At 46.3% G+C, this 25,186-nt stretch overlaps 1 protein-coding gene and 1 long non-coding RNA gene across 3 annotated transcripts in view; both read left to right on the top strand.

Moving 5' to 3' along the window:
- The first annotated feature begins 1,821 nt into the window (after nucleotides 1-1,821).
- LOC136339693 (uncharacterized) lies at nucleotides 1,822-2,993 on the top strand. The gene is made up of 4 exons (XR_010732184.1): nucleotides 1,822-2,051; nucleotides 2,139-2,326; nucleotides 2,379-2,581; nucleotides 2,639-2,993. It is a non-coding gene; the product is annotated as an uncharacterized lncRNA (long non-coding RNA).
- Nucleotides 2,994-9,238: 6,245 nt separating this feature from the next.
- LOC136343772 (zinc finger protein 541) overlaps nucleotides 9,239-25,186 on the top strand; it is a 217,966-nt gene continuing 202,018 nt past the window's right edge. For both annotated transcript variants that reach the window (XM_066290745.1, XM_066290727.1), the window contains exon 1: nucleotides 9,239-9,655. The gene's annotated coding sequence lies outside the window, so the exon portion shown is untranslated. The remainder of the gene's footprint in view (nucleotides 9,656-25,186) is intronic.

Genomic DNA, 25,186 nt, shown 5'->3' with positions numbered 1-25,186 from the left:
CTCGCTAAGAGCTCGTTGGAGAGCTTGACTTGAACGAAATGATCTGTCACACGTAAACGTTTCCTGAAATTTATTTACTTAAAAATGGACTTAAAGAATATAAATAAATGAAAATTCACGACGAACGTTGAGAGTCGCTTCTCTCCTGCTCGATTCACGAGTTAAGTGAGGCGAAGCGAATTCGAGCGAGTAGAGGGAAATGAGTCGAACGAGTTATTAAAATAGTTGTCGTCGATCAAGTCCGGGTTATGTTCACCTAATTTAGAGTTCGCTGAGGCGCCGAAGGCCCCCCGAAAATACCTGGAAAATGCGTCAGTTTTTTCGCCGTCTGCGTGACGTCCCTTTCCACCCCCGTTGATTGTGTTGGTTCTTTTTACCCCGCCGGTTTTTTTTTTTTTTAATTTTTTCTCAGTGCGATTTTTTCCTTTAGCTTGCTCGACGACAGAAATTTTAACAAGACAAATAAAATTTTTTCGAACGAACATTCCCCACTTCAGACTCAGTAATTTTTCGCGTCACTTTCACGCGCGCATGTTGTCCTCCATGGTTCCGAACGATTCTCCGGCTCCACTTCAAGCGACAGCAAAGTAAGTTTTTAACGCCACAGCCTAATGACTAATTCACCTTTCCAAATAAGCCTGCTAATTCGTCGTTCTATTCATAAAGTTCCTTTGACGAAGTTTTCGTTCATTAAAGCGGCTTAATTATTAGAGCTCGAGGTATTTTACATATTTAACAATTTCGCGTTCACGGGAAACCGGCCGAACTAGCGGTAGAACTGCGCACAAAGTAAGCTACGTAAGTTTTGAATAGATCCGCTGCGGAACAAATTTGCATCCGTAATTGAAAATTGTCCGGGATCATTCGGAAAATCTAAAATACGGTTATCCACTTTAAGGAGACGTTTACGAACGCTGTCTACTTTGCATATCGTTAACATGGAAGATAAGAAAGGAAGCGAGTCTTAAGGAGTTCACTATGCAGGTGCTTCTTTATAGGAATAGAATGGGTGCCAGGTGGGTTTTTATTAATAAATTATTTCGTCGTCGTTTGACGTCAAACAGATCACGATCCATAACAATCGCTCCGAAAGGGCGGAAAGTAATGGAAACGACCAAATCGGACGCCTCCGGAACTCAACCATTGGGACTTGAGCGACGATACGCGAGTGCGCAACTGAGTTTCCGGGTTTCACACATGGATGGCGCTAACGACACGCGTAGTCGCGATACGCGGTCCCGTCCAGGTAAGGATGAACAGCGTGGGGATCTCGGAGACGGCAATAGAGACGAAACGGTTTGAATTGGGGAAAAAGTTGGGCAATTTAAAGCAAATTAATAATCTGTTCTCATGCCGGCTAAGTTCCGAACGGTTACGAAGGTGTCCGGAAAGAAACGAATTTGGCGGTTTTCGTTTTTTGCAAGCAACTCTTATACGGTTCCAGTTAGAGGAATGAAAGTTTTACGTTGTCGAGGCGCTCTTCTGCGAACTGCTTAGCAGTGTTGCCAGTTTTCCTGCCAAATTCTCACTTTCGACGAAAAGTTGGCGAACTTTTGTTTTCCCTATAGGCGCGCCATCGATTATTTCTATTTTCGAAATCGTCATAAAATTCCCTTTTCAGCCGTCAATCGCATTCAGTATTTTTCTCACAAACTCTATGAGTCACAGCCGTTAAAGCGTTCCTTGATAAGTCGGCCGCGATTTTGACGTATGGCAACGGCGCGTATTAAACAAATGAATGCCGCGGAAACGTCAACATGTCGAATTTCTCTTCGCGAGAGAAGCAGTTTCGAGCCATAATTATGGACAAGTCGAACGGATTTAAGGTTTTACAACTTTTAAATAATTTTAAATTTACGTGGAACGTCCACTTTACAACGCGGCGTCCCCGTCCTCGAAGGCATTGCGATAAGACGATTAGAGTTTCTGCGCATCTGGTGTCCAGACGTAACCGAGCGAGAGTGAGAAACCCAGAACCCGGGTAGCATGGAAGTTAATTGGTAAAGGGAGGAGGGTGGCCCGGCAGTCCCAAAAACACGAACTGAAATGAGGTGAGCCCCGGCACACTTGTTCTTCCATTTTAGTTGATAAACGCGCACTTACAGTTTTCGTTTCTTAAACTGTGATTCCTTTCGTAGATATAACCACCGCCACACATCTACTCTAGCATTGGAATTAGATATCGCATCGAATTCCGACGCCACAGTTATTATTAAGATGACGTACCCCTTTGGCACGCCCATGGTAAACTTTGGCTGATGCGTGAGAATTCCCACCGAGCAATTGCCTGGCATCCGCTACGTTCCCGTATCAAGCTTAAACTGAAGTACATATTGTTTAAAATAACTGTGCAATATTACCTCCTTTCTGTGATGCAGTTCCTCCTCGTCCTGCTCCAAGTTGACCCCCTGGTCGTCTGTGACCCGGTCCAACAACACCGTGCCAGTGGCATCTAATACCGATGTTGTGCGGTTGTGAGAGAAGATCATCAAAGCCCTAGAGACCGAAACAGGACGAAAGGATGTTTGAGGATCGATACGTAATCTTGGAGGTCGCACAGGACTGTGTTTGGAAGTGGACGGTGAACTATTCGAGTAATCCTTAAGTTTATTTATTTGTTTGTTTTTTATTTTTAAAGTACTTTTCGGAACTTTCGATATTCGCGCCAGTCAACCCGACTCGCACCTGAGCAACACTGTTCCAATTTATCCGCTTGTCAAGATCGTCACGGTCCAGCTCCCGAATGGGGCCTTCTGCCTGCCGAAAGGAAGAATAGTTTCCAGTCGCCATGGACACCGTAAGCAGATGGAAATCACGAGTGCACTAGCCGCGATCGTCCTGGTGCCCATCACCATCCCTACGAAGAACGCGGACTCAGTTCTGGAACGGTGCAAAACAATCCGTTCCGGCTGTTTCCACGCGGATCGTCCTCTTTCGATTTTCACACCTCCTCGCCTCACCTCTACTCCGGCAGCGAGTTGGGCAAGACCGACTTGCGGCCGCAAGTTTCGTTTTCAAATTGCCTCATCAAAACTTTATTCGATTCAATTCGAGTTCATAAAACGAAATGTAGAGTTGCATGTTTTGGATATTTTATAAAGTAATAGAGCGCACTTCCGCTTTGATTAGACAACTCGTTGTTCCAATCCACTCAGAAATATCGGAATTTCAATAGAGAACAGAGGTAGCACCTCAGTTTTCCATATTTAGCTCCAAAGCCGGTGAAGTGTGTCTTGTTCCTGTTTATGTTAAGTCTCCAATAACGATCGCGTTGGGGAAACGTTATTATGCTTCTTATCCCATCTGGACCAATTTTTATAAAAATTAGGAACACGTGATGGCTTTGTTTAGGGCGCGGGAGTGGCTGATGCCGAAATCAATTTCGGGTCGGTGAAGAAAGCGGGGCATTATTCTACCTTTATCATAAATATTTTCTGGCCGAGTGCCCTTGTTTCTGCGAATAACACATTACCAATATGGCAAATGGAGCGGAAGACAAGACCGCTGTTGGCTGGAACTGGAGAGCTTCCAACTTCGGTAATGCAGTAATCAGAAATGCATTTTTAACTTTGCCGTGCCGCACAAGTTATGAGCGTGAGCATCTAAGCCACGTTTTCAGACATCGAAACCTAATTTAATATTTCGCCCCTCTCTGTTTTATGGGGGTTATGGATATCTTTCGATGGCTTATTTATTGGCAGACACAGCTCCATTGCGGCGCGTTTCCCATTCAGGTTCTGGCTGCCTTAAACTTTGGAGCGACAGCTCAGAAATCCACGGAAGTCAATATAAAAGTTAAACTTTTTGCTGTGTGTCACTTCGTACGTCTTGCACACACCACTTAGCCCGAATAATGGCGCCTTCGAGTTTGCAATTTATTTCGCTGCGATTAGAGTCGGAACTTTTTCTAAATTGTGCAGGTCTCGAGGTCTGTTTTGACGTGACCTACTTCCACTACCAGAAATTTCCTTTGTGAAGTCTTTAGGAATCGAACTTGTGTGATTTTTTTCCACCTCCAACGGACTAAAGCCCGATCTGCAGTGGGCGTCATAAAAGGTTTAACGGGCAGTCGTTAACTCACCGCCGGAATTACATAATTTAACGGCCATTTTATCGTCGGCTTGTAACATTTAATGAAATTGTTGAATGTGGTGTGATATTCCAGTGACCATCAAGGCGCGAATACCACCATTAACCGGCTTAAATGTCTTGGAAAATGGCACTCCTCAATAATCCCCTTTTTGCATCTGGAAAATTGCTTTTGGGGAACTCCTTTCCTAAATCCGCTTGTAAGTTAACATCCGCCTGCTTTGTTATCTTAAAGGGAGTTTTCCAATCCGTCTTTAGCAGGGAAAGCTTTCATTAGAGCTAAACCGTCTGGGACGTAACTATCTGCACTATCTATCCTCTCAAAGAGGCCACTTAGAGGAAACTCTAAAACGCCGAGAGGGGGGGGGGGGGGGGTGAGAGGTGATTCGGAAATATGCTCAATCGGAAAATAAAACAATGTGTTCTGCTTCCACACTTCGTGTTCGTTAATTAAAAAATAAGTCCGTGCCTGTTCGCTTAATGGAGAAATTAAATTCTCGTTTTGGAAAGGTGGAATGGATTTTGCCCTGTGACGGATTTTTGCGTGTAGCGTTTTGATGGTAGTTTTTGGGGCATTACAGTACGCAGGGAATTGCGAGCGGATAATATCGAAAATTCGGTAGAAACTTCTGGGATCACGATCGGGGATCCTGGAAACCCGGACAGGGCGTCCCGGAATTTTTGCCCTGTGCGAGATTAGAGCGTTATCGCGCGTTAAGTGGCATGTGGCACTTAATTAGCATCACTGCGTACGGAGTTGCGAATGAGGTCTTCCACAGTTGCCCACAGATAGAAATCTAACGGCGACAGGTCTGATACGCGTGTCGTTCCGACACATTTGGCTCAAAACGAGCTTGCGGCCGCCGTCCGTGGTGTCCTGGCGGACTTTCGGCAGACACGTTGATTGGGACCGCTGAGGATGTCTGCACTTGCGAACTTGCTCTTTTGGCCCCGGAAGTTCGTCGTCGCGCGTCGGAAGCCGTTTTTGAGCGATTTTTCGAAATCGAAAAAGCGACAGAAGAGGAATTTGAGGTGTATTTTTCGATGCGCTGCGCGACACAGACACCCCGTAGAAACGGTTTCATTAAAATTATTTTTGACGTGCACGTCTTAGGCCGTAACAAATACTTCATTAAAAAATTGAAGAATTTTAATTATGAAAAAAACCAAAAAAAAAACAAAAAAAAAAATTACAATTCGTCGGTTTTCCGCGGTGTCTTATACGCTCCTGTACACGTCTAGGCGGGGATCTAATGAGGTGATTGATGTCCTCTTGGAGGGATCTCGTTCCGGGCTAATTGGACATCATGACATAGCGCCGCTAGGGTTGGTGGGGGACGGGTTAATTATGCAACCTTCTACATTCAACGTCCCACACGTCGGTGAGGGGTCTGGAGATAGAGGTGGCCAAGGTAGCGAATGATCGCATTTCGTTGAAAAAAGTCCGTAGTCGCTCTAGTCACACGTGGTCGTGCCCCGTCTCGCTGGACAAGTGAATTAACGGCAGATTCCGGACAAGACACGAGACGAAGTTTCAAGATTTTTTGGACGGATCGTCGAGGTGTCATGCTGCCTCTATTGAAAAGTGAAGGCGACCTGGTACCATATGCGAGAGCATTTCGGACCGTTACCCCACATGAACGTGCCTCTGTATTGTAAACTGAGGATTCAGTCTTCTTCTTATTATTGCCCGATCGCGATGCATGGCCAAACAGAATATGGATTCGTCACTAAACACGATATTATCCCATTCCAGATTCCACCGTTCTCTGTACCAGTGCAGTCGATTTCGATAATGATTTAAGGTGAGGGGCAACTCTAGACTGGGACTGTAGGAAATCAGTTCAAAATTCCTTATCCGGCGATAAATGGCTCGAATCTCAATGGGCCTTTCACGCCGAGCACTGGTCCGCCATCGTCCTCGACGGGGCGAACCCATCTCTTAGGGCCACAATTCGAAGGCGGCAGTCCTGGCCTTCCGCAGTTCTTCGGGAGATCGGGCGGCATCTCTCCTTCTGCCCGTTTGCTCTTCTTGGAACCGTGCCTGACGACGTGTCACCATATTTTCTTAAACGACCGAGCAGCCTTTCCTGGATCCGCCATTCGACCACCCTCAATTGACGAAAATCTCGCTGCGTCCTGCCTCTAGGCATATTTGATCATTCTGAAACCATCTTTGAAGCACACTGCAGACCGATAAATGGTATTTTGCGGTCATATTGTTGATATTTCATTGAAATATTTATAACAAAAACATTTTCATTCCTGATAACTCGCAAATACATCGATAAATGTGGCTGAGAATTTAATCGTATTTTGACTCCCTCTATGCAAGGGCGCACGCCAAAAATCATTTAGATAAAACCATTTCTACGGGGTGCTCTTCCTTCCGCGCCACGCAATATATTCCATGCCTCTTCGCTCATTAGCACAGGTCGAACTGATAATATTTTCGAATTAAATTGCGGCCTTGCCCCTGGGGCGGTTTCTCGCTCTCCGTGCACTCGGAGATATTTTAATTCGACCTCGTCTCCCCTTCCTGAGAATTCCTTTGTAGAAGTAAACAACGGCAGGGCAATCCACGGGACTTATCCCCAATTATAAAGGTAAACCGGATTCTGAAATTAATTCGAGGACGCGACTTCGAACAAACCGAATCCACTTAATCCACTTTAACAAGCCAATACTGTGGGGAAGTTACGTCACACACGCGACGTGTGTCGTAAGTTTCCCGAAAATGTGTTGGCAACCGATCCAGTTAGGGCCGACAACGTGGGGCGAAGCCACGAAGAAAATTTCCATTCATGGAAACGGAAACTGGGCAACGATCGGCCCGCACTTCGGTGCCCTCGTGGAAATCGGGGGAAAAAAAAAATGAATTAACCCCCCACCCCCCGAAATTGCCCACGGTTGTCTACAGGGTAGGTCGTCGATGGGGTTTGTCACTCGTGGATAAAAATGGTCGAAGAAATGCGAATCTCCGTAATGGCGAGGAGTCGTCTTGATGGATCTCCCGACTCGAATAGATTGATGCGAATTTGGAGATTGGCGGTTTAACCGTAATTACAACTAATAGCCGGTTAGGTCGAATAAATCTCGGCTTATATACGTGTTAAACCCGTCCGGTCTGCGATGGCTGATCGATGCGAACGTGAGAGTCCGATGGTCCAGAATTTTTGTTTAAATTCACTAAACTGCCTGTCGTCAATGGGATAACGCAATAATCCGGCAGACCCCGAGCCTGACTTATCCTTAATCAGACCAAACGCTTTAATTCGGTTATCAGAATTAGGTCTGTAGGGGGATGATTGCATTTCCATAAGCCCCGGTTTATTGACGACCCGGACTGCCGAACAACGGGCAACAACACGTTGTCGTTCCTTGCCCGACCGGGGGACTTCTTGCGTTTTGAAAGAGTCTGGAATGGTCTCGCGGATGCTCTTTTACTGATGCACATTTCCTCCCGAATCGATACAAAATAATGTTCCGAAAAGAGATTCGGATTTGCATAAAACCGTCGTTATCCCGAAGTAACGAGAGACACGTTAGGATTTAATATAAGATGAGCGTTTCGGAGTTTAGTGAAATAGTTAAATCGACTTACATTTCTTGTTAGATGAGTCTCCGAGTGAATTTGCATAACTTTATTAAATTCCTTGCTTTGTTCGCGACTGCACCTATTTGAATTAATACTGAGCCCCCCACACCCCCCCCTCTCCCCCACCCCCACCCCCACCACCACCAACGCTCCCCGTCCCCCTCGCCCTCCCGGCCGGATGTTACAAATTACAGATACCGATCAAATTCGCAAAAGACGACGCAGTGACGTAATGGCTTTTCGCGATTTTTTCCCCAAAACTGCCGCCCATTTCCACCTTGGTCGCGCTTTTTTTCCGGCCCTGGCGTTGTCATACATTTACTGGCGCTGGCATGACTATTTAAATATTCCGTCTCATGCCCATCTGCGATTTCTTGCGCCGGCACTGCAAAAAACAATTGCACGCGCAAGCAGCAGGTAGCAGTCGTATGGATAAAGAGGGATTCGGAGTGTCCGAGCCAGTGGCGTTCCGCTGCTCGGCCTCCTTCTTGTCAAAATGGTGAGCATAAGCTCGTTCGCGTTAGGACGGAAGCGAGGCGCGTTCGGCAGTGTGAAAGAAGGCAGAGCAGGCAGGTGAGTCGTTCTATCGTCGTTTGCTTGCGGTCTGTCAGACTGACCCAAGCAGCTCGGAACGGCCATTTTGTTGCAGCTCGATGGGCCCTTTTTGGAAGCTCGTCACGTCGAGGTCGAAGGGAATAATTGACGATGTGACGAGGTAATGGGGCACCCGCGTCGTGGATTCTACATAAACACTCTCGAAATCATTAATCCACCGAACCCATCTTCGAAAAAACGTGTATATTCCCGTAATGTTCTAATTGGTGCTGGGAAGCCTCCAGATAAGAAAATGTGTTTGACTCGTCTTTGTTTTTGACTGGCAAATTGCCGGAAAATCTCGATCTATTTTGAACTGTGTCAATGTCGTTTACGTCAAATATGTCACTCACATTGTCGTTATTGATGGTCAGTTTAAAAAGTATCCAGACGAGTTCATCAATTAGTCAATTGCGGTAATTCACCGATCTCGTTCGTGCGTCCAGTTGGTACCCCACCCGGCTTCTAATGGAAGCGGTTTCAATGGGTTCGTTACTTTTCCATGGCGGCAAATTTTCAAATATTTTTAATAATCGTTTTAATCGATAATTCGCTGCATTTCGCCATTGGTCATGGAGGCATTTAATGGTCGGTTAAAAGTTTTGGCTGCGATGGCCGCGTCTTTTGCTTTAATTGAGTGTCCCGAACTTGGTCAACAAGACTGAAGCTCGACTTTTCGTCATCGAGAAAGCGGCAACAGTTCACGATTATCGCAACGTGAACGTGCACCCCCGGCCCCAACAACGAGAAATTCTCTACTTATTCTTTGTTACTCGAAGGAGACAAAATCACGAAAAGAACCAATAAGATTTTGCATAAGTTCACTCGTAGAAAATTACAGACATTTCTCTGTGGTCCCGTATGAAAATCTCATGCGATCCCGTATTCGACGCCCCTGCGCGATGCCCTGGCGTCGGCGTCGTTCGATAGCGTCGTCGGGCGCCAGTGCCGCACAAAACCTCTCGGCGCTTGGTGCCCCTGACTGCACGCACAAACAACGAGTCACGCGTCCTCTTATATCCAGGGAGAAAATAGTCCTTTTCCTCATCTTCGATCCTCACCGGACGCCGTTCTTCCAAAGAAATCGGCCGCTGACCACTGTCCGCGTCCATCGGACTAACGCCAATGTGTGTCGACGACGCGTCCTCCGCCACGGCTTCCAGCAGCTGTAACTGAAAGTTGCCGAGTGTCTGATTGATGTCGAGTGAGTTCCTTTGACTCGTGAGTGAGTGTTTTTAATTGGAGGTGACCACGTGCGAGTGGGGCGACGTTCCGGACTGCCTCACGGTGCGAGTGCCGGCGGGGCTACTCACCAAAGCCGGACATGTACCACCCAATGGGGAGACCACCGTCGAGGAAAAAGCCTCCTTGCCGGTAAGCAATCTTTCTTACCTCTTCTAAGTTGCGTAATATAGTGTTCGTTCACAAGCGTTAATGTTGTGCACATTGCCGTCACTTCTCAGTAAGACTTTGGCGGAATGTTTTCGTCCCCGTTTTTTTTTTTTTATTCGTCCTATTAACCCAAATATCGCTGTCCCGGATTCCGGGTAGGGACGAATCATCAACAATCTGAAATTGAGCAAGGACGAAAGTGAAATTAACGAAAACCGTCGCCTGCGGAACAATCATTAATATTAATTAGGGCGAAAATCTGTCGTTAGAAAATATAATTTGCCATCGACATCTTAATGACCACCGGTGGTGGAAAGGGCGAAAAATGGAAAAAACCAATTTGATGAATGATTTTTTTTTGAAAGGGGGCTTTTCTTTATTGATGGCCATTATGACCTCAAGTCGGGCGTAAAAATTTCCATTAGGGATGAGGAATACTGGCCCCCATCGAATATTTCCAGATGAAATATTAAGTTAGAGGAGGTGGCTCGAACGTGCCCGAAATTTAGATAAAACTTGCGTTTTACGAATATGTATTTCGGAGGCGGTATTTCATTTTTCAAACCCGGAGATTAGGTCGATCCGCACGTGCTTGGGCTTCCGGATTGGCCAATCAATACAGGAAATGTAGGCCATAAGACTAACATATTGCCCTCATGCTAAAAGTGACAACATATCGTACATAGAATTTTTTCAAGTTCAATTCCATTGCGTAGAAGCGACCACACACTGGCGAGTTCGCACCCTTCCCCGATGACCAATTCTTCGGAGGTCAGTTCAGGGAGGGCGGTTGGGCGGGGGGAACAAATAACTAGCCAGATTAACAGCTATCTGAAACATCTCCGCAATTAGGACTCCGTGCTTCAATGTACTTCTAAAGCTTCGTACGATGTAACCTGCAGTCCAGAGGGTAACTACTAATCAGTCACAGTGTTCCCGTGAATTGCCGAGAAGTTTGACATACCTGTCCTTATGCCGTGCGACTGTCGGTTAAGCCTTTACTGCGTTTCACCGAAACGCTTCGTCTAGCAGTCGGTAAGGGACGGCCTTAGCGTCCTGCCCGGACGCCGAAAAACTGGCCCTAAAGGACAATTCAACCGATGTTGCCCTCGACTGTGAGGTAATTCACACACGGCCTGTGCGGGACGTTGAAGAACGAAAGGAAAACACTCCACGCCGTCGCGATTTTGAGTAGCGCCAGCATTATCCATTCTCCATTAGAGGAAAAATTGCGAACGTGATTCGGTGGAACATGGCGGTGGGCTCGATTCCATTCGTGGTAATTATTGGAAAAAGTTCGCGTTTCAAAGGAGAGAGTTTTGAAAAATTTGCGGTTCGAGGGAGGAATATCCGAGGGGAAGGGGAGGGGATTCTTTTAGGGGAAAAATTGCGGACACGATCATCTAGGGAAAAAAGTCGCGCTCGATCTTGAGCCACGTCGAAAGCAACGTGAGGAAAATGTGCAACTCTGGTGGGAAATACTCCGAGCCATTGCAATTCCGTGAAATAAGGGCCTTATCCGCTGCCTGGCAGAGGAAAAATCAAGAACATGATCCGACAGGAAACAGTGGCTCATCGAGCCCTGTCCTTGCTCAGCAGAGAAAATGGACATTTTCAACGAGGCAGTTCTAAAACTTTTGCAGTCCAGTAAACAGTATTCTATACAACGTACTGAACAAGTACCAGCATCTGCTAGTTAGCTGTCAACCGAGACCTGTCGCTCCCTACCCGGACGATGGCTAAGACTCTCCAATGTCCTGCTACGAAAAGTACACAATACCCTGTAGTCGAGTGTACTGCGGAGGTATTTCACACAGCTGCCCTCACTTTAAGTGTTAGTCGAGCCTTAACTAGGGTTTAGAAAGGGCTTCATCTACTATTTCGCTGTTAACTACAAGGTGTTTAATTTTCTACGGTTTCGCTGGGCAGCTGTTTATTAACGAAGGGTGAAGGACGCGGTTACCGCCATCTGTCGTTAATTTTTCTCACTGAAGAAACGCGGGCAAGGAGGACTTCCCATGGCTCTTATGGGTATCATTGCACGGCGCGATTTTCGAAACTTCGCAGCTCCGTCGCCCTTCACGCCCCCGGAAAGGTGCAAACTTCCCTCAAGAGAATACATGATCATCGATCGGTGCAACTGCCCTAAGATGTCAATTTCTGAGTTTTCACCAGAGCTCTTTGACGCCCGAAAAGGGCACGGGAGACGTCAATGCGAATACGTGCGGACGTCGAGTTCACGCGTCGCACGCACACGTGCGATTTTTCGTCGATTACGCACTAGTGCATGATCCGAGCGAGCGAGACGAACCGCAATGCCTCGCTCCGGGTTAGGCTCTTTAAGGCATCGCATTATAAATAAATAAATAAAGACCTTGTTAATTAGTACAGTGAAATTTAACAAGTTAAAATGGTAGAAATAGCTGCAGGCATAGTTGGAATTCGCCGTCACTATAGCGGGGTTAACTGCTTAAATAATGCGTTTTAGTTTAGAAGCCAACTGAGGACAAATGCCGTGTCGTACCTTAAAGCGGTTGAAACTGGGAAAATGCATGCCCCCGTTTTTCGCATCTGGATTGTCTGGAACAAGACAAGTCTGGCTCGGGTCTTGATTGTCCACATTGCATTAATTACGCCGCTGCAGTTAACGTCGGAGTTTTTGGGGGGCGACGGGGCCTTTACGCGTTTGCGAAAATGCTCCCTGGGAGCATCTTCCCCGGGTCCTCGACGCCGACCTGGAAATCCCTGCCGCATTACATGGAAAAAAATTACCGCCCTCTTCCTCTTCCTCTTCCTCTTCTTCCCCTTCCTCCTCATCATATTCTTCCTCCTCCTAATCTTCTTCCTCCTCCTCATCATCATCTTCTTCTTCCTCCTCCTCCTCCTCCTCCCCTCTCCTCTCTTTCGCGCGCGTTTAGATGCGGAGCCCCAATCGGACGATTGCGTAGGCTCGCCTACCGAGTTCCGTAAAAACTGTAGAAACCGCAAATTATTCCACGAAGATTTTGCGGCATTTGGGAAGCGCACTCATAAATTAACGAATTACTGCTCGGAACGGTATTATGTGTCAGAACGGAGCGTAACAAGACAAGTGGCGTAACGCATACTTTAATGAATGCTTTCGTTTCTAATTATAATTCTGCGGTCTCCCGACAGAGAGCGATATCAAATATCTCGGGTGCGAACACACGACGCGGGTACAAGGAGGGACGAGGGCCTCAAGAGCCTCTTTTGAACCGAATTAACATCACTGGAGGAATTCTTTTCGGGCTCGGTTTCGCCCCGTGAAACGTGTCACAAAAATACGAGATAAAAATATTAAGTGAAACAATAAATCTGAGTTTGTTTCCTGTATGAGCCGGGAACGGAATTGAAAAACGAAAACTCTTAATATAATCCTCATTCTTTCGCTTTCACCTCCCTCATAATTTCGCTTTGGGGTGTGATTGCGTGACGCGGACGCAGCGAGGACGGGGAGGGTCCGGAGTACTCTCGGAGCTGGATTAACGTCATCGGAAGAATGTTTTTTTCCCGGGCCCGGTTTAACCCTGCCGAACGTATCGCCGGAGTGCGAGATGGATATACTGAGCGATACAAAAAAACCGACTTCGTTCCCGCTCAAATCATTAGGAGGATCAAATAGTAAAAGCTTGATGTAATCCCCATTCTTCCCCCCCCCCCCACTAATAATTTCTCCTCAGGATGCGAGTGTGCGACGCGGACGCGGCGACGGAAGGGGGATCCGGGGGGCTTCTCCCAGCTGGATTAGCGTCATTGGAGGAATTCTCTTCTGGGCCCGATTTAACCTTGCCGAATCAGTCACAAAGTGCGAGATAAAAATATTAAGCGAAGCAATGAAACCGACTTTGTTTCGAGTATAAACCGCGAGTGGGGTGGAAAAATAAAAACTCTTAATGTAATCCTCCCTCCTTCGTTCTGATTTTCTTTACAATTTCTCTTCAGCGTGTGAATGTACGACGGGGGTACGAGGACTGACGAGGGTTTCGAGGGCGTCTTTTGAGCCGGATTAACATTACTGAGAATATCTTCTTTTTTTTTTTTTTGGATTCGATTTAACCCCGCGAAATGTGTCACACAAGTGCGGGGATGAAAATATTAAGCGAAACTGTAAATCTGACTTTGTTTCGGTACGGGACCGCCGGTGGGGCTGGAAAACAAAAAGCCCCAATAAATTCGCCCCCTCCCTCGCCTCGACCACCCTTATAATTTCTCCTCAAGGAATCTTATACATGTAGAAAATCAGGGCGGATATTTTATTTCGACGGAGCAAGGTACTCCATTTCGATTTAATAAAGAGGGGTCTTTGGAAAGCTCGGCATTCTGAAAGGAGTATTATATTTTCTCAGATATTATTTGATACCATCTAGCGAAGTTTACACTGCAAAGTTGTAATTAGATATAAAGGATTCCAGCAGCGATTCTGCGATGCTCGCCGTCTCTAAAATGTAATTTCCAGGTTTGTAATGAAAGCTCTATTTGCGAACGCAGATACCGTGGACGTTATTAGTTATAGAGGCAATATTATGACCGGTCCAATATTGACTATGTATGAGGTCTTTGCGAGGTTCAATTTCCAATAATGAACATGTAGAGTTATAAAATTGAGCCTGGTTGAGTGCGAATTTAATTTAATGTCGTCCACGGAGGTTCCGGACCGGATAAAGGGATTTTTTCCAGAGGTATTCCGCCAGAGGGTGTCCAATCTTTGCGAAACCTGTACAACGTGTTTTAGGACTCAACGGCGATAGCTCGCGATGCCGTTCCAATACCAATGCGTGACGACGTTAAAAACTATTGTAACACAGTACTGAGGGTATCGGTAGCAGTACTCGCAATTTCAAATTTTGAACGCGCGACAGAGGCATAAAGGGGCCCCAAAAGCCCGCAGTCCGTCAATCGGGATCGGAACGGGAACGGTACAAATTCGGTTCGCTGGCAATCGACGATTCTCTGCGGAATTCCGAAAAAATGAAAAATCTCTTTTTTTTTTTTTTTTTTTTTTTTTTTACATCTCCAAATGTATACCGTTTTGACCACTCTTTGTGTAGACTTAGGCACTTGGTTATGTAACAAGGGCAGAAAGACCAGTATGGTCGATAGCCTATTTCGTATGAAATAAAGATTATATATATATATGAAAAATCGCGAAAGTAACTTTGCCGCTCTCGGCGCGGAAAAGTAATTTTGCCCGACTGGGCGCTTGAAAGTAGTTGCTACCGCGCTCGAATCGGCGCGGTGCAGCGCACTTTCCGCACTCGAGGAGGAATTAGTCCTCCTCCAAACAAGGGCGGCAAGTTGCGCTTTCCCCATATGCCACGAACAATGTTTTTTTCTTTTTTTTTTTTCATCAATTATCAGGATTTTGCGCTTTTACCACACCTCCAGACCAGGAAGGCACTAAGTTTTGCACGCGGAAGATACAGGAAAACGCGGACGAAATAAATAAATAAATAAAAACGTCAAAATTTGGGATCGAGGCCGGCGGCCGAACGGGCGCCATTTCGCAACTAGTCGCAAAATGGCGGGACGCACGCCACCTGGACCCGTTCCAATTAAGCTCGTCATCGGTCCCGTGAAGGAAAATAGACCCGAATCCGCCCACGCTCACAGTACTACGTAAAGATTATTAAGGGGCATTAAAGGAATGTTTATTCGCCTGCACAAATCCCGGGAATATACCGATGGACCGGGCGACGGAAAAAACGAAGAAAAACTAGGCCGCCTGAGCCGCAAATAAAAGATTGAAAGGGATTTTCTTTTTGTCGTCGGAGGCCATTTTAATTAAGGTCCATTTACTAAACTGGAATTGACATGACGGCACGCAAAGAAAGCTCGGACAAATTATAAATGCCATTGTCGGGACGGTTTTTGTTTGGACAACTTGAAAGGGAATTCGGCGCGCCAGGTTTTGAAGGGCCATATTTTCTAACGATTGCGATTATTTTCGTCATTTTCCAAATTCAAGTCGCTTTTCCGGCTTTTCCCGTTTTGGGGAGTTCGCCCGAAAGTGTGCGACCGCGACGGGGCCCGATCTCGGAGCCGCGGCCCGATAAGAGAGCACGGCTCCATGTGGGCTTTTGTTACACTTCTACGAGGCCGCCGGGCGAAAATTAAAAACCGAAAGCTGCAACGCGCGAAGAATAAAATTACCATTCGAACGAGGTGCAACACGACCCCTCTTCCGATTTTAAAATCACAAAGGGGCGGTTTTAAGGGGCGGAGGGGTGACATTTCGAAAAACAACTTTTTCGCCAATCGACGTCCGCCTCTCAATCGAGGTTGACGTTTTCGTTATTTTTATCATTATTTTCTTAAATTACGATAGACATTCGGGGTGGACTCTTTTCCCTGGGACACCCTGTATACAAAACTATAAAGGAAGTACGCCAAGTACTCAGAGAGCCGCCGGGGAGCGTGCCGGGCGCGGATGGTTCCGTTTAGGGGGAGCCTCAGCGCCGGCGGCTGCCTCTGCCATGCGCAGTTGACACGATTCACGAGTTCCGTGCAACGTTGGTGGAAATAGGCGCGACGGCCGACCAGCGAACGCCATTGACACAAATATTCAAGTGAAAACAAACTGAGATGCAGAAAAAAAGCGATTAACAACTCTGCTTTGAAACGTGTTATTAACCCAAGGTTAGTTCGAGTTAGCTCGGGTTAATCAAGGTTTCGCGGGCGGGTCCGATTGCGGTAACAGATGAACCCTTGGTGCTGGCGGCTTCGTCTCTATGTGGCCGAGCAGCAAATGCTGGACCATGAAAATATGGGGCACTACTAGAACGAGCGAATGGTACACTCTGAACCAGCATGACAACTGCTTATAGAGCGGTGGCGAAGGTCCCTATGCCGAAGTTGGCCAAAATCCCACCAACGAGGCCGGGAGTGGATGGGACGGTGTCGAGGTGGAAAAATGGGAACGAGGGTGCGATGCGTGCCAGGGAGATACGAGAGAAAATGCGGAAGCGATGGGAAGTATGGGCAAAAGCTTTAGTGCCAAACCTGTATGAATGATACTGGACAGAAGTGACGTAGTGCGATAACGCACTGGCACAGAGCTCTACAAGGCCTGGAGTCTCCGGTAAATGTCTGTGCGGAATAGAGTCGGAATTGCTCGCTCTGTCAGGAGACAGCTGAAGACACCACTGAGTATTCCTTGCTGGTGCGTGCTGAATGAGAAATGGGACGAGAGAGAGAGAGAGAGAGAGAGAGAGAGAGAGAGAGAGAGGGAGGGCGAGCGGATTCTGAGAGGATCGTGGGACAACGGAGGAAAAATTCACGATGTGCGAGGCGCGCAGAAAGAGAGTTGAGGAGACGATAATGGAGAGGAAAGTCGTGGTGGAGAGGGAGTAGGGCGAGCATGGGAATGAGTGTGCGTGACGAATCCCGACCAGACAGTCCCGCGATTAAAGGGAGAGAGGGGACGGCTTCAACGGGCAGGGGGGAAGATTGCCCGAAATTTCACGCTGTTCAGCCGTCATAACTGGCCCATCTGCGGAGGACACCATTGATGCTTTTCCGCGGGCGCGCGCGGAAAAATTGGGAAATCAAGAATGTTGTACGACTCTAAATCTGCCACTCCTCCTCCTTCTCCACCACCTCCTCCTCCTTCTCCACCACCACCTCCTGCTCCTCCTTCTTCTTCTCCACCTCCTCCTCCTCCTCCTTCTCCTCCTCCACTACACCCTCCCCCTCCTCCCCATGCTCCCCATCCTCCTCCCCTCTCAATGAATTTACCAAAAACGACTCTAGCAAACATCTCCAAATCCGGGAGGGGGGGTGGATACAATTTTTTTTAACTTTGTTTACTTCTCTAAGCGCTGCCCGCCTCAACGATAGAGCGAAATGAAACACGCGTCGGGTCGCACCTCAAATTAATGATATCTAAACTGCACTTAATGGCGTGACGCAATTTAAATTCGATCGATTTAGTTATCGAGAGAAATGGCGCTATAAATAGAAAAAAAATAATTGTGTAAAAATGCAATACGGATCGGCCATTGATTGTTTCTGTAAAATGTCGGGAGCTGTGCGGCCATCTGCACCGTCCAGGGGCCATCTGCGTTATCCCGCGTTCATCTGCATTTGATCCCGTTCGATCCCGTTACAGTGTCCCGTGCTCACACGCCTCACGTGAACGGACAAGCGTCGCCCGCCAGGACCGCAAGGTGAGACCGTTTAAACTGCATCATTCTTCTACACCGTTTTCAATGAGCAGCTCCAAGTCTTATCGACGTAAATTAGTTCTTTAGAGCAATAAAAACGTCGAATTAGAGAAGTTCGCAGATCTATTGACCTCCACCCCCTCCCCCTCCCCCTCCCCCCCTCCCCCGACCTGCTGTGTTCTGAGGCAGGAATTTCTTGACAAATTACATTTTTGTCAGGGGCAAAACGGCTCTCTTTTTCAACGTTTAATTTAATTAATCCCTTAGCGACAAAAAGGTCTTTTTATTGTTTATGTACTACGGAGCTGAATTTGTATTGCATTTTTAAAATTTATTTTTTGCTCTCTTCACAGCTGTTTTTCTCGAAAACGATTCGAACGATTTTCGACTGCGTTGCGTCGTCGAATATACAGTGTGTGGCAATTTTGTGTGTGCAAACGCATTTTTCGAATAAAACGCCCGATTCGCGTTCTCACGCGCAACGTGTCGTTTGCAGTTATTTCGCGATTTTTAACAATCGCTACGTCGCGAACTTCTACGTAATTCAAACAAATTTTATTGTTCGTGTACAGGGTGTTTCAGAGCAGTACGTCACAAATTCAAGGGGCGACTCCGCGAGTGATTTTGAGGAAAAAAGGTTATACGAACCTATGTCCGTTTTCGCTTTCTGTCCGAAATGCAGGGTGTTGAAATTTGCTATGCAGCAAGTCCGGACCTGCATTAAAAATTTTTATCAAACTTGGCGGGGCGTAAGTTAGGTGTAGGAACACATCTTTTAAGAGAAAAACGCACATTTAAATGCAAGCAGTGGCGCCGGACCGTACTTCGTGAGTTTCTCGAAAACGTTCCGTCGAATATCCCCCAAAGAATGTTGTCTCAACATGACGGAGCTCCGGCACGTTTTACTTGCGACGGTGGGATCACTTGAACTCACAATTTCCTGAGAGTTTGGTTGGACGGGGTCGATCTGTCAACTGGCCGGCCCGGAGTCCGGATCTAACACCTCTCGATTTCGTTTTTTCGGGTCACCTCAAATCACTGGTTTATGAAACACTTGCAACAACAGAAGAAGAATTGGTTGGAAGAGCGATGGCCGCAAGTTACTTTATTCCAAAATATCCACGTGTTCTTTTTCGAGTGGTTCGGCGCGCATGTCCGCAAGTTGGTGGCCGCAGTGTCGACCAACTCCCGTAATACTTTGTCGTTTTTCTTTTCTAATAATTACCTTAGGAGACAAAAAGGGCAGAAAGCCGTAAGTACGAAAATGTGTGCGTTCCTTAACGTTTCTAGCAATTTTTTTGTCCAGCGCCTTGACGACTCGTGTCCAGATGTACGTTTATAAGGCAAAATGACTTAACTTATCGCCAGTTACAACCTCCTGAAATTTGGCAAAATGTTTCCGAAACACCCTGTGCATGATGCTAAATACGAGCAATAAAGTTTGTTTAAATTATACAGGGTGTTCCAGTTTATAGTAGCAGGACTTTAACAGTCGACAGAAGACCTTTCTTTAACATGGAAATGCAATATAAATATATATAGAAAACGGCTGAGTTTTTGAGATACAGGATGGCGAACTTGATTTTTTTTTCACTAATTCACCCGATTGTCAAGATACAACCGTGAAACTTCGCATTTTGGAATTTTTCGCAGTGCCGAATTTGCAATATTTTTTCCGAAAAATGGCACTCTTGCTGTGAACCGCCGAAAGTCACCGTTTTCGAGATATTTTCAATTTCGTCCCTGGCAGGATGCCCTGCTACCACAGGGAAGTTGGAATTTGATAGTAAATAGTTCGTTTCGCCAATTTCTATATGTTTAATAAATGTAAAAAAAATGTTTTGATTTGCTTAACAACTTTATTAACATCATGACTAATACATTTAACGTTATTTGTTTGTTACATTATCAGTGTTGGTACAGCTCCCCTGTGGAAGCGGGCCGTACTGCTACGGGCCAAATTCAAAATATTCCGAAAACAGTGACTTTCGGCAGTTTATAACAAGAGGGACATTTTTAGGGAAAAACGAATGGGGAATCCATTTTGATTAAGGAAAAGTTGCTGCACGGAAGCACGAAAAAGTTGTCGCGATTTGAACATTCGCTAGTATGTTGCGTGTGGCGCCCCCTGCAAATTTTAACGAATATAAATTCGGCACTGCGAAAAATTACAAAATACCGAATTTCACGGTTGTGACTTAGTAACTTCGTGAATTATTATTAAAAAAAAAAAAACAAAAAAAAAAATGGAAAAAAATCAAGTTCGCCATCCTGCATCTCGAAAACTGAGCCGTTTTCAATATATATATCCAAATTACGTTTTCATCTTAAGAAAGGGTCCTCTATCGACCGTTAAAGTCCCGCCACAATGAACTGAAACGTCCCGTATAAACGTCCAGGGCAGTGACTGTTCAAAAAAAAAAAAAAAAACGTAACAAATGCAAACATCGTTGCGTTCGAAGGCGCAGATCGAGCGTTTTATTCAAAAAACACGCGTGCACGAACAGAACTGTTACACGCTGTAGGTTTGCTACGCCTCTGATTAGCGACGTCACCTGTCCAGCGGTCCGATTCGGGGGGGATCGGCCGTTTCGCCCTACCGCCGACGCGGGCGATATTTGCAAAAATGAACAAGTGCCCCACTCAGTGGCGCTTTCGAATTTCTCTAAAATAATAGCTCGCCCCCGTGGGGCGGGAGGGCGCGGGGGGGAGGGGGTGACAATGTAGAGCCGCACGGCATATTAAAAGTATTTTTCCCATTTTTTCTTTTTTTTTTTTTTTTTTCATTTCTCTTTCAGCCCTCTCAGCGAGGATCCGTTGCAAAGCGTCTCTCTTTTTACATTCTGCCTCATCTCAGCCCGCTAAATGGAACGTTTTTTATTTTAATATTTCTTACTGCTCTCTAGTTTGGAGCTTAATAAATGTTTTATCAAAACAGAAAATGTAATTTCCTTTTTGGAGCTCAAAGGGCGCGGGGATTCGGGCTAAATAAAGTTGTTTCTTCCTCAAAGACGACTTTTTTTTCTTTTTTTTTTTTTTTTTTTTTTTTTTTTTTTTTTTTTTTTTCGCTGTTATGACAAACACGAGTTTGGAGGAGGAGTGTCTATGTCGACAAAGGAGACTTAATCATTTCCCAGGAGGACTTCGGACGTTATTGTCCAGTTCGCCACGTCGCCTCGGACAATTTTGCCATATTAGAAGTACTTCACCAGCAGCCGAAATACATTTGCCAGCGGGGCTTCACGCTTCGCTTTTTAGCTTTTTTCTGCATTTCATTCATTCGAAGCATTAGCATGTGACACTTTCATCGGAGCGTGCATTAGGCCTCTTTCAAAAGTGTAATTGTGTTGCCGCCGCCCGCTGACAAAAGAATTTTTTTCCTTTTTTTTTTCTTTTCATTTTATGCGTTCCATTTCTCCACGTTTCGACTTCAAAACACGACCACGAAACGTCGGTGCTTTTCGGTACCATCTGGAGCATGAAATCGAGGGCCGTTTCGGCCCCGGAAAAATGGCCATTATTTAAGTGTTACGGCCGATAAACCCCTCGAGAAAAATTTAATCGAAACATCGTATATTCGACATTTTTGAACGTTTATGCCCAATTTGGCACCTCGTGGTATCATTATGTTGCCGATCTGAGCCACGCAATATTGGACGCGTTACCGGGTTGGACCCATTAAAACATTTATTCGAAACGTGGCTTAAAAATTCAATAAACGATTTTCAGGGAAAACATCCGGTAAGGCTGAACCTCGTCGGGGCCTGTCAATAACAGGGACCGAATGTGGGTTAATGCAAATATAAACTTGCCCATCTTTTTATTATTGCGCGTAATGCTCCAGATCTAGTTTGAGCCAGATGCGGTAATGAATGTTAAGCAGCGAGGAAAGTCGTTTGTTCAGGAAAACGCGGCATATTTCGTCGACATCGAACCGCAGCGGAACTCCCGCAAGTCGAAGTCGCAAAATAAATCGGACGCGCGACAACTCCCACAATTCGAACTTTAGCGAGTAACTGCGAAAACGCTCGGCTTCCCGGGGAATCCCCGTTTGGAAACATGCGCGGCGCATGGGCGCAACCCGCATTCGCTGAACTCACGCAGGTCGATTTTCGATATTTCCCATTTCCGATGCTACCCCCCCTCCCTCTCCCGATTGAACAAGGGGATCTTCAAAACCGCAGATGGCGGAGCGGGAAAGGAATTTATTTGCAGAAAAATACGAAATTCCGGCGAGTGCCTCATCAACCGTCCACAAGAAATGGAAGCTCCATAGTGGTATTCGGTGGAAGCGCGAGTCCCAGCAAAATTCGAACGTAGTGAGCCGCGAAACTGCGAACGCAGCTGCGGGCAAGTGGTACGTGTCTGCCAGGCACCGAAACTTGCCAGTTTCTGGACCGGTGCTCGACGAAAGGGCCCCTGGGCACGCAAAATGGGCCGATGAAGATTTCAAAGCGAGCAGGGGACGGCTTGACGAATTCGAAAGAAAAAAAGGTAACAGCACGGGCAATTACCCGATTACGTTGCATATATACAGGGTGCGGCAGTTAAGTGGGACAAGTTCAATTGAAAGTCGGGGGTTTGTTTTTCGGAAAAACGCTCGGGGCCCGTCGATTTTTATTTTTCCCCGCGTTCTTTTCCAGGGCAAATCTACGTATACAGGGTGGCCCAAAATGTATTTATATGGGATGTATGTATTCCAGACATCCTAACATGGCTTTGATACTGCTAATTCACGAACAAGTCGCGACGAACCTTGACCATTACCAAGAACACGTTTGTCGCTCCACTTTCGTCCGCTACTGTAGCTTCCTTTGAAAGTACCAAACATCCCGGTTATCTTTAAGAGCGCCATGCGCGCGAAGGAGCGCCAGCTAAGCGCGGCAGCGGAGACGTTGCCGCTCCCAGACTTGCCCGAAAAAATTCATTTTTTCCAGCCGAGATCAATGGCCGAACGGGCCCCTTTTGGCAATGAATTACACAACGAGAGCACGTGATTTTCCGCAACTCAGTTACGAAATGGCGTCAGGAACGATAACCGTCGCCGTAGCTCCGCAGATACAGAGTGCGCCGCGAGTTAGGTGCCACTACGAGGAAACTTCGATTTTAAGAACTATTTATTGTAATGAACGCGAGAAATGCGGATGATCAAGGTTGCAGCGTGAGTGCTCACACGAAAATCTCATGAGCAACGCAATGACCCTTAAGCTGCCTTAAGGGCAGTTTTTATACGGCTGTTTATCGCCCGATCCTCAATGAGGGTTAATGGAAAGTCCGAATGTCCACGTTGATGAGTTCGTCAGATAGGGCAACGTGGTCTGTACGACTCGCGTTCGAGTTTGTCCGCGTTTCTTGCGCTCTGTCCATCGCGGAGCGGAGCTGGACGAAAGTTTCACACGATGCTTGTTGGAGGACCCGAATTCGGGTAGCTCCCGTAACATCGTGACGGGTTTCACTAGTTGCACAGAACTATGCAACTCGCAGTTGGGTGAATGAAAACCAGTGCAATCGTGTAATTGGAGGATATTTATTGCAGTTTGCTCGGTAAATGCGAAGTGAAAGAAGTGTTTCGGCTTGCCCGGCGAGCAGATATAAATTAAATTACATCGAAATTCATTAGGAGCTGGAGAGCCCTTCTCCCTCTTCCTCCGGAACGAGGCCGAATTTATCAGAGCGCCAAAAAAGCCCTTTTTTCGTATTAAAAAAAAAAAAAAAAAAATTCTCTTGGTCTTTTATTAAAAACAGGCCCATCGATCGTCTCAGACGGAGGTAAATGAAATCTTTTGATCGTCTTTTCCCAAACTCCTGTCTGTCCCCATGCCTGGGTCGGATTTTGAGGTGGTTTAATTAAATTCCGTAAAAAAAATTCCGACCTCGACGACCATCGCTCTCTCTCTCTTTCTCTCTCTCTCTCTCTCTATCTCTCTTTGCTCTCTATCTATCTCTCTTTGCTCTCTATCTATCTCTCTTTTTCTCTCTATCTCTCTCTCTCTCTTTCTTTTTCCCTCTCTCTCTCCACTCGCTAAAATGGTACGTTGCAAAGCAGAAATTCAAGAGCGGCACGTAAACACAAAATCTCGTGCTAAGTGAGACAGACACAAATCATCTTCTGAAACTAATTTATCACAATGATAATTGATGGTTATTTTAAGGAGACGGCACAGCAACATCCAAATTCCCTGGCACCAGCTTTTCATTAATATATACAAATGATAACTGCCGCCATTGTTGGAACGGGCTCATTTATCATTTTTCCTAAATCTGGAGTTTTGTCATATGCCCCTCGTCCGTCCCCCCCTCCCCCCTCCGCGCCCCTTGCCCTCACCAAAACTAATAATTTAAAACGTCGTCGAGAACTTTAATAAATTAATCAAAAGTTTCGACAGAAATGGAATGAATGCTCGTGTATTAATTAATTGTTTTTTAGCTACGTGCTTAGATTAGATGAGCTTCGGAGTCTACTGCATATCAATCAGTTTTTTAATGGGTATGGAAAATCGTTACACAATTCTTCATTTAGTTTCATCATTTCGGTCTATTAATACGCGATTTTGGCAAATTTCGGATCGGTTCGGACGAACACTATCACCAGCCAGTGCCCACTACATGCGATCCGCGTGAATCATCTTCAGTTTCGGAGATATGAGAGGAATTTACGTTGTTAGCTTTAAATTCGTCAAACAGCTGGTTTTTCGCTCTTACGCGTCTTATTTTCTGTACTTTGACTTGCGCATATGCAATTTTTGTACTCGACTAGAAACAGGTCGTCGCCCTACCGGAGGTCGTTCGGTCGCGGCGACCATGAACCAAATGCGCAGTGGCACAAGTACAGAGTCGTGTACCATCTGCGTCGCGGAACTGACACGGCCTTCCCCGGTCGGGGATCTGTACGTGAGCTATTCGAACAAGCTATACAGGGCGGTCCTCCGGGAAGTCCCTCGGGAAAACCATAATTTGGAAAAATCCCGAACTGGGGGGATACGCCTAAGTCGTCGGGGGACGCGCGTTGGAAATATTTTCAAAATGGCGGCCACACCGGAAGTAGGTGCCGGCTCGCTTGTTTTAAACGCAACGCCCTGTATTTTGTTGCATTTTCGGACTCCACGTGGAATTCCGAACGCCTTTCATACGAAGCGTTTCACGCTCATCTTTAACCGTTTCTGAGATATTTACGCTTAAAGGCGAAATTTGACAGTTACAGTCGTTGATCGATTTGGTGAGGTGAAAGTTACGTCGCCGCGATTTTCTGAGGAGTCGCGGATGAAGCGCGACTTTAGCCGCGCACGCAGCGAAACTCGCCAAAACAACATACAGGGTGGTCGTAAATAAT

This window comes from Euwallacea fornicatus, chromosome 1 (assembly GCF_040115645.1).
Source record: "Euwallacea fornicatus isolate EFF26 chromosome 1, ASM4011564v1, whole genome shotgun sequence".
Taxonomy (NCBI): Eukaryota; Metazoa; Arthropoda; class Insecta; order Coleoptera; family Curculionidae; genus Euwallacea; species Euwallacea fornicatus.
This window is presented reverse-complemented; position numbering and strand designations above follow the sequence as displayed.